The following is a 13,598-nucleotide window of genomic DNA, read 5'->3' on the forward strand; positions in this document are numbered from 1 at the left end:
CTCCAAGAGAAAGGTCTCCAGAGAAGGACCCTGGACAAAGGATGGAGTGACAGGACAAGAGGAATGGCTTCCCACTGCCAGAGGGCAGGGTTAGATAGGATATTGGGATGAAATTCTTCCCTGTAAGGGAAGTGAGGCACTGGAATGGATTTCCCAGAGGAGCTGTGGCTGCCCCATCCCTGGAAGTGGTCAAGGCCCAGTTGGCTGAGGTTTGGAGCAGCCTGGGATAGTGGAAGGTCTCCCTGCCCTTCCAACCCAAACTGTTATGGGATTCTTGGAAGGGAAAGCTCTGGAAGCAACGATTATGTCTCCCTCATCCCAACTATTTACAGGCACCTCTTGGATTGAAATCATCCCAAAAAGTCCACGAAGAGCTGCAGATCCCAAAATTCAGTGACCAAGAGCCCACAAGGAGCCTTCACCAGGCGCTCATTCCCAGTAATCCCACATCCCACACAAACCAGGGAAAGTCCTGAGCAGCAAGAACAGGATCATCCACTCCCCAGGATGCTCTGCTCCTGCTGCCAAGAGGAGAGGGAGGAATTTGCTCTGGCTGCCTTGTACCGCACAGCTCCAGCCACAGAGCACCTCCACAGCCCTGCCAGCAGCAGCCAGTGCTATGGAAAACATGGAAATCCCTGGATACTACAGAATCCTAAGATCAGAGAACAGTTAGGATTGGAAGGGACCTTAAAGAGGATTGAATTCCAAGTCCATGCCAAGGAACACCTTCCACTATTCCAGTTTGCTCCAAGCCCTGTTCTGCCTGGCCTAGAGTGCTTCCAAGGATGGAGCATCCACAGATTCTCTGGGGAACATTACAAGGCAGCTGCTGCTTTGCAGAAGGATGGAAGGACACTGGACATGACACCATCACCCTCTGGATTTCTTTTGGGCCACCAGGGGTTCCCAGAAAGCGAAGAAGATGAGGAGAAGTGCCACTGCCATCTGGGAGTTGCTCTTCCAGCCCATTCTGCTGGCTGTGTGGGCAGCTCCATCTTGGAGCCACATTCCAAGGAGCTGCTCCAAGCAGCAGCTCCCAGATTCTGTGCCAAGCTGCCACTGGCTGCTGTTGAGATAAACCCACACAAACAAACAGATGCCCGGAGAAGCCAGGAAGATATGGAATGCAGCAGCATGGATGGGCTGTCCCAAGGCTGGCCGCTCTTCAACTTGTCCTTCCTGGTGATCCCAGTATTTGGAGATGTCACCAAGCACAGATTGTCCCAATCCCTCTGAGCAACAGGGAGTTTTCCAGGGGATCACACCCCCTCCTCTTTGCCAGCAGCTCCAATTCAATTCCCTTGAAGTGGGAATGCCCAGGGATTGGAGAGGAGCATCCACCCCCGGGTAAGGAGAATTCCGTCTCTCCCGCAGCCCTGGAGCTGAGGGAACAAACCCCACGGACACATCCTTGTCCCATCCCCACCTGTCTGGTGGAACCTGTGGGAGCAAGGCCAGATGGCCCAGGCCACTTCCAAGTAGGACACAAAGAGGGACACAAAGTGTCCCTCATCCCAGGACACTGACACCAAAACGTCTCCCAGGAACAAAATTGCCTTAAAATTCAAAGGAAGAGAGAGACCTAACCCAGGAGAGCCTAATCCCACAGACCTGGACAAAACTAAACACAGACTCTAAAAAATCCAAGGATGCCCTCCCAAACCTTTTACACCTTTTGCTTTCCACTGCATCCACAAGGAATTCCATGCCCTCTGTCCCTCCTGCCAGGTGCTGATGAGGGTTCCCCTTACCCTCAGGCAGCAAATCCCCCTTTCTGGGGGAAGAGAGCCAAGGATTTGTGCCGTGTCCACCCCTGGCAGGCACAGAGCCAGGGACACGCCGGCATTCCAGATGTCCGGCTGCCGGCACAGTGACTCCGGCTGCGCCAGGGTTGTCCTGCAAATGAGCCCGGCAAGACACAAAGAGCCTGATTTCCCAAATTAAGCTGCTGGAATTACTCATCCCAAAATCAGCAGCATCAGCTGCTCGCAGTGACACCAATTACGTGCAGTCACTGCCCGGTGCTGCTTCCCACTCATCCCAGCACATCCCCACTACAGGCATTCCCAAGGCATGGAGCACTGGAAGGTCAAGCAGGAATTGTTTTAAACCAAAAAAACAGGTGGATTTAGATGGGATGTTGGGAAGAAATCCTTCCCTCTGAGGGTGCTGAGGCCCTGGCACAGGTTGCCCAGAGAAGCTGTGGCCGCCCCATCCCTGGAAGTGTCCAAGGCCATCTTGGACAGGGCTTGGAGCAACCTGGGATAGTGGAAGGCGCCCCTGCCCATGACAGGGGGTGGAAGGAGATAATCCTTAAAGTCCTTTCCCACCCAAACCATTCCAGGATTCTTCCAGCAGAGGTGGCACCAGCTTAGGACATGGAATAGGCACGAGGTGACAGGAGAAGCTGGGAGAGCTCCATCTCTCTCCACTGCTGGACATGGTGAGGACACACCTTGGTGCCCCCCTGGAGCAGTCATGGATCAGGGGGAGGCTGGGCTGGAGCAGGCAGCTCCAGGGAATCGCGTCACCAATGCAGAGTGGAGATTTACAGGAGTCTCTCCTTGAAATGTTTTTTGCTGGATCACCAGCCCAGTTTTCAGGGACACTGACTCATCCTCAGGAGTGCTCTTGCTGCCGGTTACACTCTGGATCAGGCAGCGATTCTTGACACACCTCCCAGCTATGGGGGAGCATCCCTGAATCTGCCAGCTGGATTCTTCTCCTTGACAGAGGCCAACTGGGATACCAAAAGTCAGGGAATCATGGAGTGGTTTGGGATGGAAGGGACCTTAAAGCCCATCCAGTCATGCCACCCTCTGCCATGGGCCCTGACACCTTCCACTATCCCAGGTTGCTCCAAGCCTTGTCCAGCCTGGCCTTGGACACTTCCAGGCATGGGGCAGCCACAGGTACTCTGGGAAATCCATTCCAGGGCCTCACCACCTTCACAGGGAAAAATTTCTTCCCAGTATCCAACCTATGCAGGTGCTTGACTATGGAAGACATTTCTTCTTGTCCCATCACTTCAAAGTCCTTCTCCAGCTCTTGGAGACACTTTAGGCACTGGAAGGGGTTCTGAGGCCTCCCCTGAGCCTTCCCTTCTCCAGGCTGGACACCCCCAGCTCTCCCAGCCTGTGTCCATCCCTCTGGCATCTCCATGGCCTCCTCTGGCCTCTCTCCAGGAGGTCCACACCCTTCTTACAGTGAGGCACCCAGAGCTGGATATAGCATTTCAGGAGGGATCACCAGAGCAGGATAAAGGGGGAAAATCACCTCCCTGAGCCTGCTGGCCATGCCAGGCAAAAATTTATGTGTGAGGAAAATGGAGGAAAAATCCTGGTCCATCCCCAGGACCCGCATGCTCCAAACACAATTCGGGAAGTAATTCACCTTCTCCCAAAGCACTTTCAGCAGCTCCAGAGCCCCAGCTGACATGCAGACCCCCCTTAATTCCCCTTTTGTCCTATCACTCCTCTTCTCCAGCTGTGAGGCTGATGCTCCAGCTCCACTGATGCTGATCCAGCTCCAGATGCTTCTGGGATGAGCAGGGAGGGAAAACAGGAAAAGCTTTTACCAAGGGCAGAACCACAAAATCTCGGGAATTAAAAGTGTTTTGGGAGCCTCCCACTGTTTCTGGCCTGTCCATCCAAACCTGACAATGCCATGACTTCCACCTCCTCAATTTCCTCCGGATAATGGGCCCATCCATCTTCCCCTCCCACTCAGGGGTGTCCAAATCCCCTTCCCAATTTCTGCTCCCCAGCCCCACGTAGGTGCAGCTCCAGAGGCTCTAATGAGGGAGCTCATTTACCGTGACCTAAATATTCCCTGTGCTCTGCTCCTCTGCCTTGGCACCTCCGTAATCCATGGAATTCGAGTGGGATTTCTGCAGGGGAAGAGGGTCAGTATCTCCTCATCCCAGGGTTTTTCTGGCCATCCCTCTCCCTGATCCCTGCACAAGCTCCCTGCCTGGGGCAGCCCCAGATTCTCCTCCTTCCCACATCCCTTTTTCCCTCTGGAAAGCAATCCTAAGGGAAAGAGGGGCTGAGGCTGCTGGCAGACACCCCTTCCCCCTGCCCAGCCATGCTCCAGGAGCAGGACCATCCCATCAGAGAGTTTCCTCCCTGTGGAAACCACGGCCAGCAAGGAACAATGGATGGGATGGCTGCGGTAGAATATTTCAGCACGACCATGCTCCCTTCCCGCTTTTCCAAGGCTGTTTCCCCCGGGAATTCACAGCTAATTTAGCCAGAGGTCGGGCTCCCTGGGCCTGGGCTGAGGGAAGATGCAAATGGGACAGGCTGCTATAAAAAGCCACCGGCAGCTGCTTTTTTTGGAAGTCAGGTATTGATTTTTCCTTGTGGAGCTCTGACTGAAGGGCACAGTACGGAACAAGGAGGGGGGACCCTTTCCCAAATAACAGAGCTGGGAGTGATCCCAGTGGCAGCACATCCCTCTTGGATCAGGTGTGAAAGGTGATGAGCAAAGCTCAACCCCACCACTGGCTCCCAAAGCGACACAAATCCTGCACCCGCTCCCTCCTTTCCAGACATCCCTGTGACACTGCCAGACCCTGCTCCCTAGGGGACATTCCTGGATATTCCCACAGCTTTGTGGACATCTCCCATGGAGGAGCAGCAAGCTGCTGGGCTGGGGACACGGTGCAACCCATTTGACCATCCATGGAAAGCTCTCTGGAAGCGCAGCTGCAGCTGCCCTGAGGGTCCTGGATGTTCCCATTCCTCCTCTCTCCCTCTCATTTTCAATACCTTTGCCAGCAGAAGGAAAAATAAAGGAATTGCTGCTCACAGCAGAAGTGATTTTCCACTCCCGCCTCTCTCCCACACTTGGATCAGCCAGGACCGTGGCCTGAAATCACATTCCATGCATTAACATCAAGCCTTCCCAGAATCCCCCCATCCCGGTGGCGCTCCAGGGTTTTCCGGGATGGTTGGTGGTTCTGTGGGGAGAGCGGTCCCCGCTGGGGGTGTTCCCATGGCAGGTGAGCCCCATCCCATGGCCCCGTCCCATCCCAGGGAGGTTCATTCCATCCCGGAATTCCCGTCGCCCCATGTTTCCCGGGATGCTGGGGCGCTCCGTGTCCCGGCGCCTCGGCCCGGGCCGTACCCCGGGGCTCTCCCGTGTATCCCGGGCCTCTCCCGGTAGTTCTCCCCGGGAGCCACGAGGAGGAGCTTTCAGACCGCACCGCCGCATCCTGGGGCTCCCGGCGCATCCCGCTCCATCCCGCTGCATCCCAGTGCTCCCTCTGCTCCCAGACATCCCAGTGCTCCTGGAGCATCCCCGTACCCCTAGGGATCCTAATGCTTCCAGAGCTCCCGGTCATCCCGTCTGTTCTCAGGGTTTCCAGGGTTCCTGGAGCATCCGTGTGCTTCAAAGGGACCCAGTTCCAATGCATCCCAATGCTTCCAGTGCATTCCAGTGTTCCTTCTGTTCCCAGTGCTCCTGGCGCCTCCTTTCCATGGATCCTCATGCTCCCAGTGCATCCCAGTGCTCCCAGTAAATCCCTCTGTTCCCAGAGTTCTCCATGCTCTTGGTGTATCCCAATGCTCCTGGTGCATTCCAGTGCTCCCACCATTCCCAGTGCTCACAGTGCTCCCAGTGCATCCTGGTGCTCTTCCCAGGGATCCTGATGTTTCCAGCGCATCCCAGCAGTCCTGTCTCTCCCACTGTACCCCAGAGCTCTTCACGCTCCCATCCCAGCACATCCCAGTGCTCCTGGTGCCATTGGTTCCCCTTGGCCCTTCACACACACTCCCAGGACTGCGTTCCAGGGATTCCATTCCCCAGCTCCATTCTCCCACCTCAGGACCCACATCTCTCTCATCCCTGTGGAAAACCTCTCAGGAAGGGCTGGATTCAGAATGGGATTTTACCAGAGTTCTCCATAAGCTGCTCCAGCTCCTGCCTCAGCTGCTGCCCTGGGACTTCCATATGGATAGCTCCTGTGTACTGGAATAGTGGCCCATCCCATTCTTTCCCTTTCCTTCTCATCCCATCTTATTCTTTCCTATCCTTTCCCTCCCCATCCCACCCCATATCCCATCCCATCCCTGGTGAGAATGTTGGCATGAGGGAAGTGGGAGCATCTCCAAGATGGGCACCCGCATTCCCACTCCTGTCAAGCCCCAGCCATCACACCCCTCTGCGGGATTTGCACTTCCAGCTCCTCCAGGATGGATCCCCATCCCATTCCCGCTGGCAGCTGGGGTGTTGGATCCTCCCTGGCACCGCCAGTGGAGCCGTTCTAAATCCGGCACCTGGGATTGGGGTGGGAGGATTTGCGTCAGCCGGTGACACTCGGCTGAGGAGGGGGATCCCAGCAGGATGAATCATGCAGGGAGGAGTTCCCCAGAGCAGGATGGGCCCAGAAGGGGTGGGACACTCTGGATGAGGTTGGAAGGAAGAGGAAGAGGAGCCTTTCCTGTTCCTGGAGGAAAGTCAGGCTGGGATTGTGGGATGTGCCATCCTCCTGCCTCCTTCCTGCAGGCCCCTGGGATGGGGACACTCCCTGGAGCCCAGCAGGGCTGAGATCAGCATCAGTGCTTCCCTCTACACTTCCCAATTGGAATAGCCTGCTGTGGGTGTGTTTCTTCTGGACACGAGGGAGTGGGACTTCAGCCACACTTGGAACCCCAAAACATCAGCAGTGGATGGGGAAGCACTGCTTGGGGCACCTCAGATGGGCACAGACATCCCATCCCATCCCATCCCATCCCATCCCATCCCATCCCATCCCATCCCATCCCATTCCATCGCTTCTCATCTGTTCCCATTCATTCCTATCCCTCCCCATCCCATCTCCTACACTCTCATCTCTCCACATCTCACCTCGTCCATTTCCATCTGTTCCTAACCTATCCCACCCTATCCCTGCCCCTTATCCCATCCCTCTCCCACTCCCCTGGGAAAGATTCCCTCCAAGTGTGGACAGAGGCCACTAACGAGGGCAAGACCCAGCAGAGTCCATTTAAGTGCTGGCACTGTCCCAGCTCATCCCATCTGAGCATGGAATGATTCCATGCACAGAGAATTCCCTGCGGGAAACCAGGGAATAGCAAATTCTCCCACTAGTCTAATCCCTCCCAATATCCTCCTCCAGCTCTTGTCTCCACTTCCCAATAAATCCTCTGTCGCACATCACGGACACACCCCAGCCATGGGGATGGCTCTGGAGCCTCTGGAATACCAAGACCTCCCTCTCCTTCCCGGCTCTTGGAGAGGAATCAGGAAGAGCGACAGGCGCTGCTGGAGCGCTGCAAGTCCTCATCCAGGCAATGAAATGGCCCGTTCCCAAAATACCCACAAGGATCACACATCCAGGGAAGGCAGCAGGTGCTCGACAGCGCTGGCGGGATCCTGCTGCCTTCCAAATCCTTTTTGGGAATTCAGACTGCCTGCTGCGCCATGGAACGGCTCCATATCCATGTGGGAATAACGGGTAGGGGCAGGAGAGCGGGTTCATCATCCCGGTGCTCCCTGCTGTGGCGGGAATTGCTTTCCCGCACTGCGCTGGAGCATCGGGAAGCCCATCTGGCGTTCTCTGTGCCAAGAGCTGGGAATTTGTGGAGTGTGCTGGAGGTGGCCGGTGCTGGACATCTGCTCCCGGCCTCAGGGAGCATGGGAGCGGGAGGGGACCGGCAGCGGTGCGTGACTCCGGAGCCGCGGGCTGCTGGAAGCGTGCAGGGAGCTGATAGTCCCAACATCTGTCAGCAGCTGGCACGGAGCCGGAGCCAGAGCCGGGGCCGGAGCTCTCCCTGTCCAACCCATGGTGTTCCTGGCATGGCTGCTGTGTTTGGATCAGAGCTGAGCACTGGGGACTCGGTATGGAGCAGAACCAGCCTGTCCAGAGCAGCTTTTCCAGTGTCCCCACTGCAGGACACAAATCCTCCCATCCCACTAAATCGGGTGCCAGAGGGTCTGGTGATGGTGTTGAGGAGGGATCAGATGGGATTGGAATTGTTGTGTCCCATCTTCCTGGAGGAGAGGATGGGATGAAGTTTCTATTGCCCTGTGAGGTTGTCGGAGGCCCTGGCACAGGCTGCTCAGAGAAGCTGTGGCTGCCCCATCCCTGGAAATGTCCCAGGACAGCTTGGATTGGGCTTGGAGCAAGTGCAATGTGTCCCTGCCCATGGAAGGGAGCTGGAATGAGATGAGATTTAAGACCCTCTCCACCAAAACCATTCCAGAATTCCATGATCTTCGGCTGTGGTGCCCACAGTGAGAAACTGGCCCCTTCCCAAACAGCTGAAGATCCCGGAATCCCAGAATGGTTGGGGTTGGAAGCGACCTTAAGGCTCATCTCCCTCCCTGATTACATGGGAGCTGCTAGAGGGGTTTGGCACAAGCTGTTCCCAACGATCCTTGGCCATTAAATCCCTTCTCCCGACCATTAAGTGCTTCCACAAGCAGCTGTTTTATCTCCAGGCCAGGATGTCAGGTGGATTCCCACCTTGGCTCTTCCCGTAGCTGGTATGGGATCAGCCTCCCTGCTTCTCCCACCCCTCCGATCCTGCCTTTCTGGATCCATCACAGGCAGGTGCTGGAGGCTTTTCCAGCCAGATCCGCTGCAGTGCCTGTGGGGCTGTCCTGGACTTTGCTCTGGCGCCTGCGGCAGGACGGAGATGTTTGGATAACAAGCGGATGTGGCAGCGCTGGCCATGGATCATCACCCCTCTGCCATCACCTTCCTGTGCTCCTCCGCCCCTGGCTTGGCATGAATTCCTGACATTCGTGGTATTCCCAGAGTCCTTTGTGCAGCCAGACAGGTTTTTGGGATATTCAAGCAGCACTCACCCCACCTCCCTGCCCAGCCCAAGCTGACTGAGTTCTTTGGGATTTTCTCCCAGGTGCCAGGTTTCAGTTCCCACTGGATGAAGATTGGGCATGGCTGCATCCTGACATCACCCTGGGACTGTGGGATCCTGTTTCCAGATGGGATCTTTTCCAGAGCTTTTTCTTCTCCAGGCTACCTCTGCCCATCGTGCTGCTGCCTTCAGAGGGAAAATCCAGGCCTCTCCCTCCTTTGGAAGGAGGGCTCACCCCAAAATGTGTCTGAGGAGGCAACGAGTCTGAGGTGGCTACGCAAAGATTCCCAGGTGTGGGAGAAATCCATGGAGCTGCTGGTCAGGGCAATGGGTGCAACAGGAATGTCTCTCTCCAGCCCTTTTCCTGTCTGATATTCAGGCAGATCTTTCATTTTCTATTTATATGCGATTTTTCCTAATCCCACTGACTTCACCCCTGCCTTCACAGCCATGGGAATTAAAATTGCTCATCATCCTTCCATCCATCCATCCATCCATCCATCCATCCATCCATCCATCCATCCATCCACCTGATGCAGGAACGATTTATCCCTAATTGTACAGTGACTCGGCCTTTCCATCCTCCAAAATAACCCCCAGAGAGGCACTTGGGGAACTCCTGAGGAGCCAGAGAGCTCGGCTAATAGAGGTCACCGCTCATTACGGAGCCGTGCTCCGCAAATTATCCAGCATCAGGATGTGGAGAGTGGTGGTTTCGGATGTGCTGAGAGCTCCTGGCTCCATGTTGGCAGCGCCAGAGCACTTTGGAATGGGCAGGGAAAGGGCAGTGCCTGCACTGTTGCTTGCCTGGCCAGAGTGTCCAAGGGCAGCTTCTTCCAGCTCTGCCTTTCCCAGGCATCGACCGGCAGCGCTCATGAAAAAAAGATGATCCGAAGCCAGCGCTGAAGGGCTGGGAAAGCAGCGGGTGGGAGGATGGGGTTCAACAGGATTTGGAGTGGGGGAAGAAGCACTCCCAGGCTGTGTCCCAGCATGGCTCTTCCACTGGCAGCACCTGGAATGCAGAGTGGGATCATCCAGACACCCTGTGTCACCATTCCCAGATTCCCCTGGGACAGCATTTTGGCTGCTGGGAGCACCAATCACTCCCAAAGCCCTTCCCTGCTGGTTCCGGCCTTCCAAGTCAGGATCCAAAGGCACAGCGGGGACTCTGGGAGTCGGGCCCTGCTGAGTCAGGGCAGCGGGGCTGGAGCGACTCCATCGATCGAAACCTGATCCCAAATTGGCTGCAGAGAAGGACCCCTGCATGACCCGGCTTTGAGCTGCCAGGAAGGACAAACCCTCCTGTCTCCACAGGATTTTGGGAGGCAGGATCCATGCATCCCTAGCCCAAACCCACTGCAGAGTCTCCTGGTTCCACATGGGGTTCTCCTGCATCCCGTGGCTGCCGCGGGCTCGGAGCCAGCAGGAAGGATCCGAGCACTGTGGCGCAGCCTCGGATCCCGTCTCACCTGCCGAGCAGCTGCTCCCAGGGGCAAAGTCCACGCCGTGACCTTCAGCTTCCACCTGCCACCTTTCCCGGCTTTCCTCGGAGCTTTCCAGGCACCCTGGTGATGCTGGAGGGCCCAGAGCTTTTCCTTCCTGTTCCAACAGCCAGGCCATCCCTGTGGAGCCAGGCACCACGCTAACACTGGGAAGGCAGCTGCCTCCAGGATGGCAGAGAGCTCAGCCAGAAGGATATCTAGCCAAAATTATCCCAAAAAGACAAGGAGCACTGGGAAGCTGAGGTATATAAACACCTCAGACTAGAGCGTATGGCACCATGGAGTAGGGGATGAGGTGACAGGAGGACAGGGACTATGTGACATCCCCCAAGGCCACCCACCCTGGCTTCTATCTCTCCATCCCCAGCATTCCACGTGAATTATAATCCATATTCCTGGTTCCAGTTCTTTTGTTCTTTTAATATTTTTCTGCCTGGTAGAGGAGCAGGAATAAATTCCTTGGATGTAGAGCACAGCTCCAGGGCTGGATGGCTGATGTCCCAGCTCGGTGCTGGAGCATCCCAAGCTCTCCACCCAGATCCCTGGTGGCTTCAGGCTTTAACTGGAAGACCCTAAAATGCCCAACGTGACTTTTTTGGGAGTCAGGACACCTTGGCTGCACCCAGGGACACGCTGGCGTGCCACGGGCATGGAAAACTCCAGCAGCTCCAAAGAGCTGGAGCCATGCAGAGCAAACAGGGAGGATGTGCCGAGGGCAAATAGCGCCGGCCGTGGCAGGAATGTCCCCTGGAGCCTCAAGGGACAAATGTGGCGCCGGGCGACTCTGCCACACGACGGATGCTCCCTCCCTAATTAAAATTTCCAGAGGATACTCAGTCGCCACCGGCATAATTATTCCCATTCAGTGAGGGAGGCCTGGCGGGGGTTTTACTGCATTCCCCACTTCCCACTGCCCCCACGGGTGGGCTTCCAGCCTTCCCTGAGGATCCGCAGCGCTGCTCATCCACGGGCCAGCGAGCTTGTCCATCATTTATCCACTCATGGAATAACACACGGGAGGATGAGCATCCCCCCGCCCGGAGCCAACCTCCGCCCCTCGCCTTCCCCCGCTCCCCGGGGGCCTGTCCCGGGATGCGCACCGGGAGCCGCCCGGGGCAGCTCGGCGGATCCCGCCCGGCCGCCGGACCGGTTCTGCCCCGCGCTGTGTTTGCACAGAGAAGGCAAACACGGCCCCGCTTCCGCAGCGCCGGGAGCGGCGGAGCGGGAATAGGCAGCGATGGGAACAATGGGAGCAGCACCCGGGTGCCGCTGCCGGCTCATTAACATCTTTATTAGCTGTGACATGCGCCGGGTCACCGCCCGCTCATGTCCGACTTGAGGAATAGTTCGCTTCCTAACCCCCTGTAATTGCTCCCGTTAGGCTCCGAAAATTTCCTCGTTTTCCATGGAATTACCCCCGGCTTGGCCTCGGCCCGGAGATTAATTTGGATAAACAGCTCCAGCGAGGGGTGATGAATACAAAGGGAAAGGTTCTCTCCGTTGGGTGGGGAGGGAGAAGAGGAAATATCCATTCTCTTCCCCAAAAAAAGAGGGAAAATGAGGAGAAGGGAGCAGGATGACTCCTTCTGGAGCAGCCAAGCAGCAGAATGTGCCTTTTCCAGGGAGTCCTGAGCAGGCACATGGGAGATATCCAGGAGACAGAGGAGTATCTTCCTGCCCAGTAGGGACATGCTGGGTTGGGATTTGATGTGCCCAGGGACGGCAGGAGCTTCAGTCATCTGCACTTCAGGATGGTAGGGACTCTGATACCCAGGGATTTTGGAACACAGGCATCCAGTTGCCCAAGGATTTGGAGCACCTACAGCTTGGAATGGCAGCAGTTTGGGCACCCAGAGACTGGGGGCACCTAGGAATTCGGAATGGCAGCGACTCAGGTTACCTAAGGGTTCAGGGCACCGGCGACTCACAGGGCCCGATTTTGGGCCAACTTTCTCCTTCCACACTGGCCCGAGAGGCAGGAAAAGTCTCCCGGGCAGGTGCCGGGGCGCGGCAGGCGTCGGAGGCTCACGCGTGGCCCTCGCCGAGGCGCCGGGCCCGTGACTCAGCAGCGTTCTCCACCCACTTGGCCCCGCTGGAAGTGACGGCGGGAGCGGCTGAGTGGGAGCGGGAGGTTACGGAGCTGCCGGGCTGTCTGTGCGTGCGGGGATGGGGATTTCAGAGCTCGCTGGAGTGTGTGGGAAGCGAGCGGAGAAGAGCGGAGTGAAAGCCAGGGCCGCTGCCAAGGGCTCCTTGAGAAGATTCCCACGAAAGGGGCAGAAATCATTCCAAAATCAAAATAAAGCTCTGTGGCCACGGGAGGATGCTCCGCCAGCCCCGGAGCACAGAGGAGCAGAGAGGTGCCCTTTTCCCAGCCCATCCGGAGTGCCAGGAAGGCTGACAGAAGGCTGGCACCGCTCCCCCTCACTGGAAGAGTTTTGCCAGGGTGTACGTGCCGGAGTTTGCCTGGCACGCGGCTCCCAGCCGGCTTCCCAAAGTGGGATGTGGCTGGCCAAGTGCCGAGGGGCTGGGAGAAGCCCCCATCCCAGGGGAGGGCCGCCAGGATGGAGCGCCTGGTGTGATTCAGGCACACAAGAGCAGATCCCTCATCCCTTATCCCCTACTCCCCAGCCAGGGAATTCCACGGCACTGGGGAGTCACCATCGTCCCCAGTTCAGCCCCGTCCCTCAATCCAGGGCCTGCCAGTTCAGAGTTTTTATAAGGAGGTATTTCCTGCTTCGTTCCCTGCTCCAAACCCAGCCTAGGAGCAAGGAAGGTCCTATGTTGGTCCCCTAAAGAGCTTCCAAACCATGGCTGCAGTGGTTTCCTGGCTTTTCCTGGCCCAGTACGACTCCAGAGAGATTCCAACTGATTCCCAATGGTTTGGGTTGGAAGGGACCTTTGAAGGTCGTCTGGTCTGAGTTCCATTCCACAAGGCCAGGTTGGGCTCTGCCTCTGGAGGCTCCCACTAGTCCTGGACCAGCCAGGAGTGTCCCAGCCCCACTGGCCCATCCCGGCATGAGTCTCTGACCCCCATCACACCATCCTGGGACGGCTTTGTGATCCCCTCACCCCAGCAGAAAAAAGGAGCTGGCATGGTTCCCAATTCCAGGAGAAAACCCCTGGCCTCCATCATCTCTCCCGCTACTGTCGGTTCCATCCATGGGTACATCCTGCATCAGCAGGGTGTCCTCCTTGGCTGCGCTCCTTCACACCCCAGGGATCCCCAGGCCAGCACCCCTGGAATCTGATTGGAGAGGCCGGAATT

The sequence above is a fragment of the Parus major genome, chromosome 5 (genome assembly GCF_001522545.3).
Source record: "Parus major isolate Abel chromosome 5, Parus_major1.1, whole genome shotgun sequence".
NCBI classification, from domain to species: domain Eukaryota; kingdom Metazoa; phylum Chordata; class Aves; order Passeriformes; family Paridae; genus Parus; species Parus major.